The sequence below is a fragment of the Cimex lectularius genome, unplaced genomic scaffold (genome assembly GCF_000648675.2).
Source record: "Cimex lectularius strain Harlan isolate CLEC.00 unplaced genomic scaffold, Clec_2.1 scaffold165, whole genome shotgun sequence".
Taxonomy (NCBI): domain Eukaryota; kingdom Metazoa; phylum Arthropoda; class Insecta; order Hemiptera; family Cimicidae; genus Cimex; species Cimex lectularius.
In genome coordinates this window covers 805,458-819,561 of record NW_019392863.1, presented here as the reverse complement: position 1 = coordinate 819,561, position 14,104 = coordinate 805,458, and the positions used below count along the sequence as shown (strand labels likewise).

The following is a 14,104-nucleotide window of genomic DNA, read 5'->3' as shown; positions in this document are numbered from 1 at the left end:
CCGTAAGGCATTTATTAAAACCGCTAAGCTCCCTTCGTCGGCGTCAAATGGGATCGCCTCCCTGAACGAGGGGATCGATGACTTTCATAAGAGTCGAAGGATTATTTTTTCCACGGGCTTTTCCCTGGTCGGCAGTTTATTAAATACAAAATGCCTTCAATATTATAACAATCATTTTTATAAAGGGCCGTTTTCACACGGGTGTGCTTTCCAGCTTAAAAATGAAATTAATCCATCCGGGTTTATAATTACCATCAAACATCAGCATAATATATGTATATATGTAGTATACAGTGAATATAGCTAATTAATTTATTTCAACGCACAACTATCATATTGTTTTCATTTCTAGTAGTTAAGCCAAAAACCCAATAGTATCTTTAACTATTCTTTTGCCTTACTCTAAGTTCTACGCCCTTTGCTTAATATATTTGTTGGTTACTTATTTCCACAAGTACATTTAATTCCATCACAATCCTCCTAATCTCCCTTTGCAAGCCAGTAGGCAAGTTTCGACTTTTAGCCATCCACATGTGCCTTTTATGAAAAGACGTGAGGCTATGGTATAGGTCTTTGTGTACGTCGGCGTCTTTGTGTTATTAAGAGTTAATTCGGGTTTTTGGCTGTTTGGCCCGGTCTGTTATTACGTTAGTAGGTTCATTTTCTTTTACAGACCCATTAGTGGTTTAAATGATGCGTGAGGATAACAATTTATCTGTGTGTTGAATTCTTCCCCTTTTTCACTATCCGTGCAGTTTTACGGTGTAAAAACCAAAAACTGTTCACTATTAGTTAAACACTGGACTTTGTAATTACCTATTTATTAGAGATCTTACGTAACTTACTTGAAAAAAACGCAAACTGAGTATCTCCAATTGACTTCTTGTGTGCAATCAGTGTCTAACATTTGATCAAGGAAGATAAACTTTGGCTTGTATGTTTTCGCTGTTTTTTTCAAGCTAGGTTCAGTCCCAGGAGCTTAAAAACCTTTAAATACCAGAGAGTCTTCCAGTTTTGGTTTATGTCTCGTTCGATTCTCCTTTCCTCTTCATTAGTAAGACGTGTAACGCACGATTCACTTAGCTTCCCACAGTTAGGCTCTAATTCTGACTATCCGACGTGTGGACAGAATCACTGCCTTCGTTATCAACCCGGGCAGGGATAACACCAAGCACAGAAAGTGTTCGGTATTTTTTACTCTGTGTACGAGACCATTAGGTTGTGGGGTAAGGCACCGCCATATCTATTATAGGGGCGACACAAGCTTTCTTATCCAACCGGGCGATTGTGTGGGACAACTGTTGATTTTCCTGACAACATCGAACTATTTAACCCGCTGCCTGCGATTAACTTTAACCTTCATATAATCTGTTCACGTAGAGTCGTAGATTATCCTATGTTCTAGGTCCTTTGGTTGCATGAGTCCTAGATATGTGGTAGGTGTCGTGTTCAGCTAAGACCTCGATCCGGATGTTGTCTTCTAGCTATCGTCGGCTGAATTTTTTGATGGAATCGAGGCCATATTTTATGTTGTAATTCCATAATAATAATAATTATTATTATTTAAAAAAGTAAAACAACAATAAACCATTTAAAACACAAATTTTTTTCAGCCTATAAAAACTTGGAAGTATGGATTAATAATTATATCCAATGACATTGTGAAGGACTTAAAACTACGCTGAAAGTCTAAAACTGTACGTGACTTAATGAAGTATTGCGGAAAAAATTATAACACTATTCCTCTTTCTGGCTCCCTACTTTCTTTCTCTTTCGTCTCTATTCCTCCTACTCTCCATTTTGAGTTGTCTATGTTAATTTTGTTTGCTCTTTTCACTCCCTCTCATTTCTGGTGGCTTTTCCGCTTTTTCTTTATTTCTCCCTGTTTTGTTCATGTCTCAGTTTCTTCCCATTTTTGCCTCTATATTCCTCTCATATTTCTCTCTTTCTCTTTTTCACTCTTTTTCACCTTCTTTCTTTCCTTTTTATGCCCCATTCAACTCTCTCTCTCTCTCTCTTTTTTCTCTGTCTCTCTTAATCTTTTCTATGTCCGATTTTATACTTCCTCTTTTTCTCCCTTATTCGTTTTTTAATTTAATTTTATTATTTTTTAATTTTTTAACGAGGGTTCGCAACAGCAGAGGTCATATAAACCCTCAGGGAGCTGGTGTTTTTGAAAAATGCAGGGCCGCTGGATTCGAACCCGGGAACTTTACGTTACTGTGATGAGCGCCGTGTCAACGCCACCGTTGGGGCCACAGCCGCCCCTTATTCGCTTGTTATTCTCTCTTTTTCTCTCCAAATCACAAAAGCTCTCTAGCTATTTTCTTTATGTCTCCACCTTATCCCTTTTTTTCTCTCTCTCCCTCTTACTCTCTCTTTCTCTCTCTGCCTAGCACTCACCCTTTCTGTCTCCTTGACCGGCTTTATGTTTGGTCTCTCTCTCACTCTCTCTGTGACCATCTCTCTCTCTCTCTCTCTCTCTCTCTCTCTCTCTCTCTCTCTCACTCTCTCTCTCTGTCTCTCCCTCTCACTCTAACTCTTTGCCCATTAATCTTTCTCTGTACATTTCTCATTCCCTATTTTTGTTTCTCTTTCCGTCTTCTCGGTTCAACGTTATTTTTATGCCTATCAATTATTCCTTCTTTTAAACTTGAGTCATATGATACAATTTTCTTCTATTCGTTAGTTCTGTTATTTTGCAACTCTTATAATGTTAATACATTGCAGTGCACGACGAATACGATAATAAAAAAATGAAACTTTTATTCATTTAGTAATTTTTTCATAATTAAAAAATGTTTTGCATTATTTAATAATTATTGGATAAGTTAATATTTAGTTTATCTATTAAATGCAAACGAAAATAGAAAGAAAAATGTCGTCAAAGTCAAGAGGAAAAGTAAGCAGGAATTCAGCCATGTCACAATAGCCGTGATCGTCTAGTGGTTAGGACATTGCGTTGTGGCCGCAATAACCCAGGTTCGAATCCTGGTCACGGCACTTTAATTTTTTTTACAAAAAATTAAGAAATTTCAACCAATTTTAATTTTATTCCGTTTGACATTTACAGTATTATTAATTAATTAAAATAATAGTTGTTCTGAACTGGCAATACGATCTATGATCGATTTCGAACAATAAAGGGGTGTACACATTGTCATAGTAATTTGTAGAATTTTTTATCATTCTGCTTATTGTATTATTTGAAATTTTTGATAGAGTATTCGAGGAATCGTAGTGTTGTTCTAAATCTTATTTTGTTGTTAACAATACACTAATGTACATGAACGGTTCTATGTCTGGTTATTTTAATTTTATTTATTTTGGTCATTACAGCCCCGAGCGCATGAGAAGAAATATTACAACACATTCAATACGCATTCACGCAAATAAATACATACATTGCATTTATTCTGTTTGGTAGATGGGGTACTCATTACTCCTCCATCTACCTGCATACAATAACAATTTTATAAACTTAGTAAAATAATAATAACAACAACAATAATAATTTTAGTGACTGGGAGTTTCGTGGCCCTGAAAAGGGCCTCTTGTTTCGTAGCTCGTAGCATCGAGACGATGGATCGAAAACCTAGCTAATCCCATGCGAGATTTTGAGAAGGGCTGCCTCACAACTATGAAATTTTCGGAATCCAGATTGAAAAGGGGATTTAAGGGCATGTGAGTCAATAAATAAGCATATTTGTAGGGCGATAGTTACTAGCAAGGGTGGGTTTAGGTTTCTTGGGTAAAGCAACAATTAGGGCTTCCTTCAGGTTGAGGTGAGAGAGAAGTTCAAAATGTGGTTTATGTATTTTTAAGTAACAGAAGGGAAAAATTATGAGTTTAATATGAATAAGATCGTAACTTGCAGCATTAGATTTATTTGAAAGGATGGCTTCTAAAACATTTTCACGAGTAAAATTTTAAATTGTAAAATACAATTTACGGTGATCCTACGCAATTTTTTTTCCTTTCATATTTCTATGATACGTCTTGTACTATTTTCGTTTTTCTTTCCATTCGTTTGTTTCCGTTATAAAACACATTAGTTCCTTATAATTTCTAGATCAACGCTGAACATGTCTTTTATATTTAAGCTTTTTGAAAATGTCTATGCATTCAGTCACTGACAATTAAACCCACTCCTTAAATACAACGTTGAGTTTATTTTGTAAAATTAAACTTGATTAGAGGAAGTCAGGAGAGACACTGACAAATGTTTTCTCTTAATGATCAGATCGTCTCTATATTTTACTTGCATTTACAATTCAACGACAATAAACCTAGTAACTAATTCGTTTTAATTTTAAATTAAATAATCTAAACCGGGCGCATTCGAAGAAAATTATCATTCCATTCTTGCTAATAAGGATTCTCTTTTTTTGTCCGGGCTCTTTAGTGCCCAGTGCTCTCATTGCTGGAAGTATCCATTATTTTAAAATTTTAAGCTACTAAAGCATGAGAAAGGTTTCTCATATCTTTTGTTGCCATTTCTATCTGGCTCTTTTAACATGGCTATGATTTTAGGCAGGATACACAATCTTTTTGCATTACCATTTTTGAGTCATCGTGATTTGATTTATTTTCTTGAATACTTCTATACCGGCCACTGCCGTCTAACATCTAAAGAAGATGGGCAGAACAGAGACCAAAACCATCAGGAGGAACTAGAGACATCGGAACATGTACAATACTTTGTGAATGTGAAGCATTCGGTAAGAAATTTCTCATACCAAAAATAGCTCCGCGAAGAGGCAGCAAGGAACGTGCTTAATCTTATAGGAAAAAAGTCCACTTTCCAAGGTATGTCTATGATTTTTAGGGTTCCTCAATAGATCTATTTAGTCATCGATTTCGAGAAAATATGCAGTGTGAAGCGCGTGTTTTGGGCATACATTTTTCCGGACGACCTTGTGCTGCTGGCAGATGGCTCCAAATCGTATCAATAGTATTATAGATAGCAAACTCGAAAAATGGAATATACAAGTTAGCTTTTTTTATACCTAAAATTGTCATTTTTAAAAACGGTGGAGAAAGGAGGACAAAAATGAAAAATATGTTCTTAATGAATGCCCATCATATTTTGTATTATCTTTCAGATCTGGTTGTGCTGAAGGAAGGAATTTGTAAATCAGCCAACAATAATAATATACCATATTGCTTTCTAATACGTACACTCGCAAATGTTTGAAATTACAAAGTCTCTACCAGATGACAACAATGAAATATTGACACATTGTAGATGGTGGTCAGTGAAAAAACTGACCACAACCCTAATCCACTAATATTATAGAACATAGGCTGGTCGATCGCTTAGAAGATACTCTTAGTATACAGTACAAAAATATTTGTTTTAGTCGATTTACACTAATTGATAGACGTCATGCAACAATATCGCTCAGCAGTTAATAAATGGAGCAAAATCCATTTAATTTTATTCGTAATGACAAAAGCGATAGTGACTTTATAAGACAACACTTGTCATGACTAAAATTAGATAATATCTAGGAATAATTTTCAGAAAAAGTACGACTCTTTTAAACTATTTGTTGGTTCTTTACCTAGTACAATTTACCTGACAGATATCGTCCAGGCGCAAATATAAATAAATAAACATTTGGGAATGACGGTCTTGTTATCGATCACATTCCAGTCCACCTGAATCCTCTTTGGCCGGAATTAGTTTACTTAATCGAGGAGCTTAGCTAAGTTTAACCCTGTAATTTGTTTTAACTGATTGATTCTTTAATTATTTATATATGTAAAACCTATTTATTTTTATTTTTTTTTTTAAATATATTTTAATTGTAATTAGAGTAAAAACCGTTACATTCTTTGATTTGCATTTAAAAAATACTTCTGTTTCCACTGAAAAATAGTTTTAAATTAATTCATTCCTGGTATAATCGTCGAGTTGCGTGTTTGCCCATTATTTTAAGAATGCATGCAATGTATGCAAACGGACCTGTAATTGTTTTAAGAATTAATTTTAAAACCAAGAAAGCTCGTTTTCCAAATAGTTTTTAAATGTCAAAACTTTTTCATGGGCAGCGGTTAAAAACGGTTTGAAGCGAAACAGCTCAGCGTTTTTCTTTTATGTTCGGTTTCATAATAATATCCCGGGGTTGAAAATAAATAGGAAATCGACTGAGAATAAAACGAGGCCGGTGTACGTGCAGCAGACGGAAGTCATCAGCGAATCAACCGAAGCAATCGTGTCAGTGAGGTTTCGTTCCTGGAAGCAGGCCAACTGCGGTGACAATGAACCCGCAACTTGTCAACCAAAGGTCGGATCGATTGGAAACTCATTTTACAACCTGAAGGTTCACCCCCCCCAGACGTCTGACCCCTTTGTTTGAAATGCAATTCCCAAAAAAGTAGAGAAATACGACTGGATTCATTCATACTAAATTTTCTATGCAGATTTTAAAGCCAGACACTCACAGTCTCACTCATTCTTAAATGTATTGTTCATAAAGAGGCTGTTCTTCCATACCCTTTACAATACTTACACAAAACAGACACGATAATAAATACAGGCATTTCTACTTAAATACAATTTACATAAGTAGGCTAATGGAGTACTCGATATTATGTCATTACTTTATACACATCTAATAGAGCTAATCTAATTGAGGATTAATGGGGACTTTCTATGTACAGTACACAAAAGTAAAAAAAACCAAGATATTAATTAGTACTATATAGAACAAAACAGACCGTATTCCTACAAAAATCAGAATTGGGGAATAAAAAGAGCAAATACTCACAGAGGATGGCACTCCTACTCGCTCGCTATATGGAGCCAAGACATGACAATAATAAAATATGACAATCATCTTTCTCCACATTCTGGACACATACGCGGGCTTTGACCGAAAAGGAAGTATCCACGGGTCAATTTGGCTTATTCTTAATCAGGATAGGTAGATAGTCACATCCTCCGAGGGTCATCTAGGCCTAACATCTATAGTATAGAATATGTATTCTTATTTTTTTAACTATATTCTATGTGTACGTTAGAACGCAATCTAGTGTGTCCAGGTGTCCTTTTTAGATGGCACCGCTGAATTTCTCTTGAACCAAACCTGTTTTGGAGAAAAATTACAGGGTACCTCAGGCCCAGTTCAACTTCTAGATTTCAAATACGACCCTGTACATCCTGACATGTCATTTTAAAGGATTTTTTTTTACGCTGAAAACAATGATGCAATCTGATTTTATATTGGTCAAAAATGACAAAGCTATAGAAAAAGGTTCGAAAAAGGTACATGGTATATCAACTTCTTCAGTCCACCCATTTAATTCTGAAACGATTAACTTTAGCAAAAATGGTTTTATACACACCCCAAGTTAATTTTGGCTAGGAATCGCGTGATGTTAACCGATTTAATATAACTTTCTCATCTAGTTGGGAAATGATACTAACTTTGTTACTTTAAATGAGAATCGCATATTTTTATTGTACTCGATTCTAGAGCTTATTTTATGTCGCTTTCACTGAAAGGAAAATTTTGGTAGGATCGACCATTTCTGAGTTATGCCCGAATTTTTTATTTTGCAAGCAAAAAATATGTCCTCACTTGTTTTGACTGATTATGGTATTTTCTATTATGATATAAGAAAGCTAAAACAAAATGGAAAATAATACCATAACTCGGTCATGGTAGGTCGCGTATTCTGTGGGGCATAACTCAAGAATGGTCTTTTTCCTTTGTAAAAGCGGCATAAAATAAGCTCGAATTGAATTGTACAATAAAAATATATTTAAATATTTAAAATAACAAAGTTAGTGTCATTTCCCAGGTAGGTGAGAAAGTTAAATCTGTTATCACCACACGATTCCTAGCCAAAATTAACTTGGGGTTTGTAAAAGGCCATTTTTTGCTAACGTTCACCGTTTCCGAAATATGTGGGTGAAATGTAGCAGTTGACCCAACCTGTATATCAATAATAACTATAAGCATGGATATATTTGCTATATTTATTTATAAAATTTTTAAATGCAGGATTTATAGATAGCTATAACGTTGATTCGATTTAAAAAATATTAATTGGTTTAGTGATAAACATGTGAATAATATTGATGTTTCTATTAAAATTTATCAGTGTAAAACAACATAAACTTTTTTATGTGAGTATTGTAGTATAGACGTTGTAGTGAGCACTGTATAGACTATATACTGTAGTATAAGAGTAAAAGACCGGGCGCATGCAGTTATTGATCATTTTACAATTCCATTATCGTAAAATTGTTCACATTATAACACTAGCATTTCGTGATTAATGAATGCATGAAGGGAATGAATGTATTCCATTCAACATTCAATACTAACTTAAATTCATTATTTTTTGATTTATTAACATCTATTGTCAAGGCCTACATGAATGTGAAATGTTTTGGAATGCAAAATGACATATGAACAAGTGCATTTTAACTTTAAATGATTATTACATACCTATTTAATTCTGTTCTTCGTACACCCTATTTCCCTATAGCTTGGAAGTAATTCGAATGTTCCCCCAAAAAGCCAACACATTGTACTATTGCGTACAGGATACACTTTGAGCAAAATATTATAAAAACTCCTATTGAGAAGAATTCTTCCGATTCTAAATTCTCAAAACATAATCCCAGACGATCAATTTGGTTTTCGCAACCGTCACTCAACTGCCCAACAGTGCCACCGCGAGGTAGACATTATTTCCTCCTCCCAAGAGATGGGACAATTGTTCTGGGGTCTTTCTTGATGTTGATCGAATGAACATTGATCGAGTTTAGCACCCGGGTCTGCTGTTCATGCTCAAGGGCATCCTTCCATCCACCAGCTATCTCATATTGCACAGTTACGTCACTGACCGATTTTTCCAAGACATCGAAGGCCATTTCCCTATCCATGCTGGTGTTCCTCAGGCGTTCTGGCCACCTACACTATAGTTTAGGTTCACAGCTGACATGCCATCACATCCCGAAATCACCACATTCACATTTGCAGACGATACAGCAATTCTCTCTCGCAAGTCCGACCTTGTCATTTCCACTCGAAACTCCAACAACACCTCACACTATTAGAATTTTGGAGTAAACCGAAAAGGATAAAATTTAACACAGACAAATCCACCCACATTTCCTTCACTCTCCTTAAAAAGATCTCCACAGTTTTCTTAAATAATTTTCCTCGTGGAATCCTCACGCACAACTGAAATCAGGAGGTTACGAAACAGCATAGAGCTCTTGCACGACTTCTTTGCGAATGTTCTAATTTACCTCTCAAAATAAAAGGCTGCTTTACACTACCATAGTTAAGCCGGTATGGACTTACGGACTGGAAGTATGGGGTTCTGCAAACATTCCAACATCTACCGCATTCAAACTACTCAGTCCTTAATACTACGAAAAATACTAAATGCTCCATTTTATGTATCGAACCATACATACTTACATATCCTTTTCGTTCAAGAAGAAATCCCGTTACCGTAAATTTCATAAAAACCTCCCAACCCCGTAAATCAGCACATCAGAAATCTCGCATCTCGAAGAATCCTTTCAAACCTTCCCCGCCGACAGAAAAGACAATTGGCCGCGAGATCTCCTAGGAAGTGATGGTGATGACAATGAAAGTGATAATGACACAAGTATCAATTAAACAGACAATATTTTAGTAACATTGGAGTAATAGCAAGGGATGTTTTCTTCACTCTTGGTTTTAATTACTAATTAATTTACTTCAAATCATAAAAAAATGCTTAGGGACATAATTCTCAAATGTATGATTAGTTAAATTTTGATTTAGAAAATTGTTTAACGTGAAGCGTTCAATTACAAAGCAACTTATTAAGTTGTAATAAAGACTGTTCACCATCACTCCTTAATTTATAAACTAATTCCTTCTGCAAATCCAGCCTCTGGGCCAGGTTAAAGTAAATGTCGCTTGGATGACAACAAAGTGTTATAAATCATTAAAACGGGCGTAAAACGGAACCCGGGAGGGCGAGTTCCAATCCCCTTTTCCACAATAAAAGCTGTTACGGTGGGGACACCGGGAAGGCGCTGTCATTGCAATCCTGAGTTACCGGAAAGCGTTGCTGGCTTAGCATGCATTCCGCCCACGTTTTACAAGTTGATCAAAACCAACGGACGTAACTGTTTTATTCAACTGGTGTTTTGGCCGTTTGGGATTTTTTTAAGTGTCGAAATTATTGAAATATTCGCTGCAGATATGTCGATTTCGTCGTGCCTGCTTTACGAATGAAATATTCTAAAAGGACAATCTGCGGTTCTGTTTAACCTTTAATGAACACTGGATCAATGTATAGTCTTGAAGAAGAAAGTAATTCAATATATAGAAATAAATTTGACTTTTCGAAAGTTGAAATATTTGACGAGATTCAATTTCTCAGAAGAATAATAAAAGAAGTTCTTCATGCTAAAATGGAAAATAATAATTGTTTCCACTCTTAACAAAAAGCAAAAACCTCTCTCTCCTTTAGGCATAGAATCCCCATATGAGACTCCGAAAATATTTAAATACAAGATTCAGACTGCTAAAAAGGCTACTTGACATGCGATCCAAACTTACAGGAACAAACAAACAAAGAAAGGCTATATACTTCGCTCCTAGCCCCATATGGACATACGGACTTGAACTGGATGGAACCGTTAAGCGTTCCAATCTTAACAAAATACAAACCCTACAATCTAATATAATATTCCTTTTTATGTATCTCACTTTACAATTCATACCGAATTAAAAATCCCATTCGTTTCCGATGTTACAAAAATTTTCATTCTAAATTACCCGATCACCTGAACCACCCTTAATCCGCGGAATATTGCTCAACATTACGTGCCAATCCTCGTCGGAGACTCAACTCTGAAGCGACGTTGGCCCCGCGTCATCTTAGTTGCCTAACATCGGCAAAGGATAGTGGCCAATTGGTCTCCATCCTGCTGGTGAACTAACTACTCCCATCATCAGATGAACGCAGTTCATGCCCTTATGTCAACTTGTCAACCAAAGGTCGGATCGATTGTTTTGTAAGTTCTATATAATTATATCGATTCTTAAATCAACTGAACAAATATGTTTTTCATAATGTGAAATTCATATAGGCTCTGATGATGACATTAAAATAGGTCGAAAGCTTGGCATTAACAGTGAAAAAGTGGTCGATACTTCTAACACTGAAATCAGTAATCTCTAACGGTACCTATGGTAAAAAGAGAAGTTAGTAAAGAATGCATGAAATATTGGAAATAGATTAGTACATGTTTCTTAAGCTGCAAAAGACCTTATATTTCTTGTCGGTAACCTCAGAAATTAATAAACTGGAATTCAACTGCGATAAATAACTCGCTCTAGCACTTTCACATGTTTTACTTTTCCAAGCATCCAGTATTTAAAAAGTAAAAACTATCACTTGTTTTTTAAAATCTTCAATCACATTCGGATCATTACTTAATCTGTCCATGGTTTGTTTTTCAAGCATCGTAGTCTTGAAATGATTTAAAAGCCGCTTTTCAATATATATATATCAGAATCGTGAGATGCGGTCAATTTAAAAAAATTAATATAATTAAATTGTACTGTCTCACTCAGCCTACCCATTGGTTAACCATTTTTCAAGCCTCAAAAAATTCTGGTTCTTTTACATGTTTACCTGTAAGGATTAATCATGAAACCGAAGATAGACTGAAGATAAAAAGATCTGTTTTGATGAAAGTTCGCGAAGGGTCCGGCATGTGGAGAAAGGTCGCTCGATGTGACCCCATAAATTGAAGGGTGTCTCTCCTTGGCTCCGTATAAAGAGCGTGTAAGAAAGCCACTGGAGCCTAACATTCACAGTGGGACGAAAAAGACGTAAGAAGGTATGAGCCCTGATTTACTAGGGATGGTTACTGGTTAGCATGGTTACTTAGCCGTCAGATGGTGCTGTTTATCCAATTGGCCGGGATCCCCTAGGGGTGGTTAGCATTCTATTTAAATCGACCGACAGTGCCGGCCTATCTGTCGGAGGTTCTTAGCTACTGGGGTTGATATAACGGCCAATTTCATTATCGGGTACGTTCCAGAAAGTTGTACAGAAATCATTTCAGTCCTTTGAGCTTCTCGCCTTGCGGCTGTGAACAGGCGCATTGATACTCAGTCGTCTGTCGGAAGAGGCAAGTAGGGAAGAAATTCGTCTTGATCCTTCGGTATTAGGACCTTTTTCAAGTGTTAATTTAAGGAAAGAGCACCTTTCTCTCGTAAGCAGAATTGCGTCGCTTACTTTCTTGTTATAAACATACGTTTGATAAGCCCAAGGTGTATTATGCTCATGTAAAAGAAATGTAAAACTGTACAAGATTAAAGTTGATGGTGGTTCTTGTCTGAGCGTCGGTGAAAACATGTTAAACTGATTGAAACCTGATTACGATACTGGGTCCTGATTCATTCACTGGTCATTCTCATCGTGAATTCTTTCACGTAAACGCTCCTATATTATATATGTGTGCATATGAAGGCATTTTTACTTGACTCAGAACTTCTGGAAACGTTCGTTCATTTTCTACTCTGTCTTTTACTCTTTTCTCTATATGGCCGTCTAGGTGAGTGTGAATGTTTTTGCTTATCGGTTTACGTCTCATTTTCATCAAAGCTTCAATCAAGGGAAGGGCGTAGAATGAAAGTTGCCTGACAAAAGAGCTTTTGTGAGAGAGATTCCAGTAGTATATGGAAGTGGTTATCCTTTGTAAGGTGAAAGTGTCATGATCGACTTTTGGTGCGTTATTTTTATTTTCCCATACTTGAACCACTGATGGTTGAATGTAAAATGAGCTATGCCTATGAGAGAACAAAGTATGACATAATTATTTGCGTAGTTGATAAGCAGCCGGCTGACCGAGAAGAGCCACTGATTACTTGCAAGTGTCTATCAATTACGTATGAATAGGGTCAGGTAGTAAGTAAAAGGTTCTTTTAAGCCTACATTGCTACTGAATAATTCGTATGATCAATTTTAGACAGAAATACATAAATTGGAAAGCTAAGATACGTCATAAAATAATAAAAGGTAAAGCAAAGAAGAAAGACTTATTTCTTGCAAAAATTATTTTCTGAAATTGAAGCAGATTGTGCATTGTATGCGGTAATGTTCTGACTTGACGTGTTGGCCTGACCTAGATTAGTGAACAATCGAGATAATCCAATGTGATGTAAATATCTGAAGTTAAATTGTCTCACGGTTAAGTGGTGTAATTATTAAGAAGGAAGAGCGCGATTAATATTTCTAAAATATTGCTTTCATTAACCAAAAATTGCTCCGATTATACTCCAGCTTCATTTAGAGCCCGAAAGCCCATTTTTTACCTCACCCTTCTCATTTGTTAAATGCTTCCTTCAACGCTTATTCTTAAACATCTTTTATAATTATAAATAATGTTTTTTCTAATAACACGGAGGGGTCTCGGCTGTGGTGGTTTAGGACACACGTAGTTTGCAGAATTACCTTCTTTAAATTAAAAGGAGAGAGACGTCGTCAGGGAGATAAGCAGGGCAAGGCATGGCGCTGTACTACCACGCACTTCTTTACACAGGGACCACGCTGGCCGAGTGGTTAGGGCGTCGTTCTTGTATTTGCCACGCTAGCGGTTCTAGGTTCGAATCACGACTATTCCTATGTAATTTCAATTGATAAAATATATAAAAGGCATTGAAAAGAGGTTAGACTCCTCGTCCGTGACGTTCTTGTGTAGTTGGTCATTATACTTTCCAATATGACCCGACAACAACAAGATGATTCTTCTTAAATTCTTTTCATTTCAGTAAATCGCATTTAATAAATATATATTTATAGAAAACCACTTCCATTCTATTCATGTTTACCATAGGAAAGCTTTTTAGTTTGGGCTTTCTGTTTAGAATATATATTTAACGTACTTTTAAGTTTAAAATAACGTANTAGATATATATAATGCTGAGTGGGCGACCAAGACCCGAGGGGTTAAATGCCTGGGTACACTCGTACCCCATCCCTAAAAGGTCCGGGACTTGGTAGGCTCACGTGTCCTGCATAAATCTCTTGGACCTGTTCACAAACCCCAAGATTTTGGACCACT

The 14,104-nt window shown here is 36.1% G+C and overlaps 1 protein-coding gene and 1 non-coding gene across 8 annotated transcripts in view; one reads left to right on the top strand and one right to left on the bottom strand.

The window, feature by feature from the left end:
- Nucleotides 1–14,104, bottom strand: part of LOC106666176 (alpha-1,6-mannosyl-glycoprotein 2-beta-N-acetylglucosaminyltransferase) — a 188,971-nt gene that overhangs the window by 22,255 nt on the left and 152,612 nt on the right. The gene's annotated exons all lie outside the window — the stretch shown is intronic.
- Trnah-gug lies at nt 2,932–3,003 on the top strand. The gene has a single exon. It is a non-coding gene; the product is annotated as a tRNA-His (tRNA).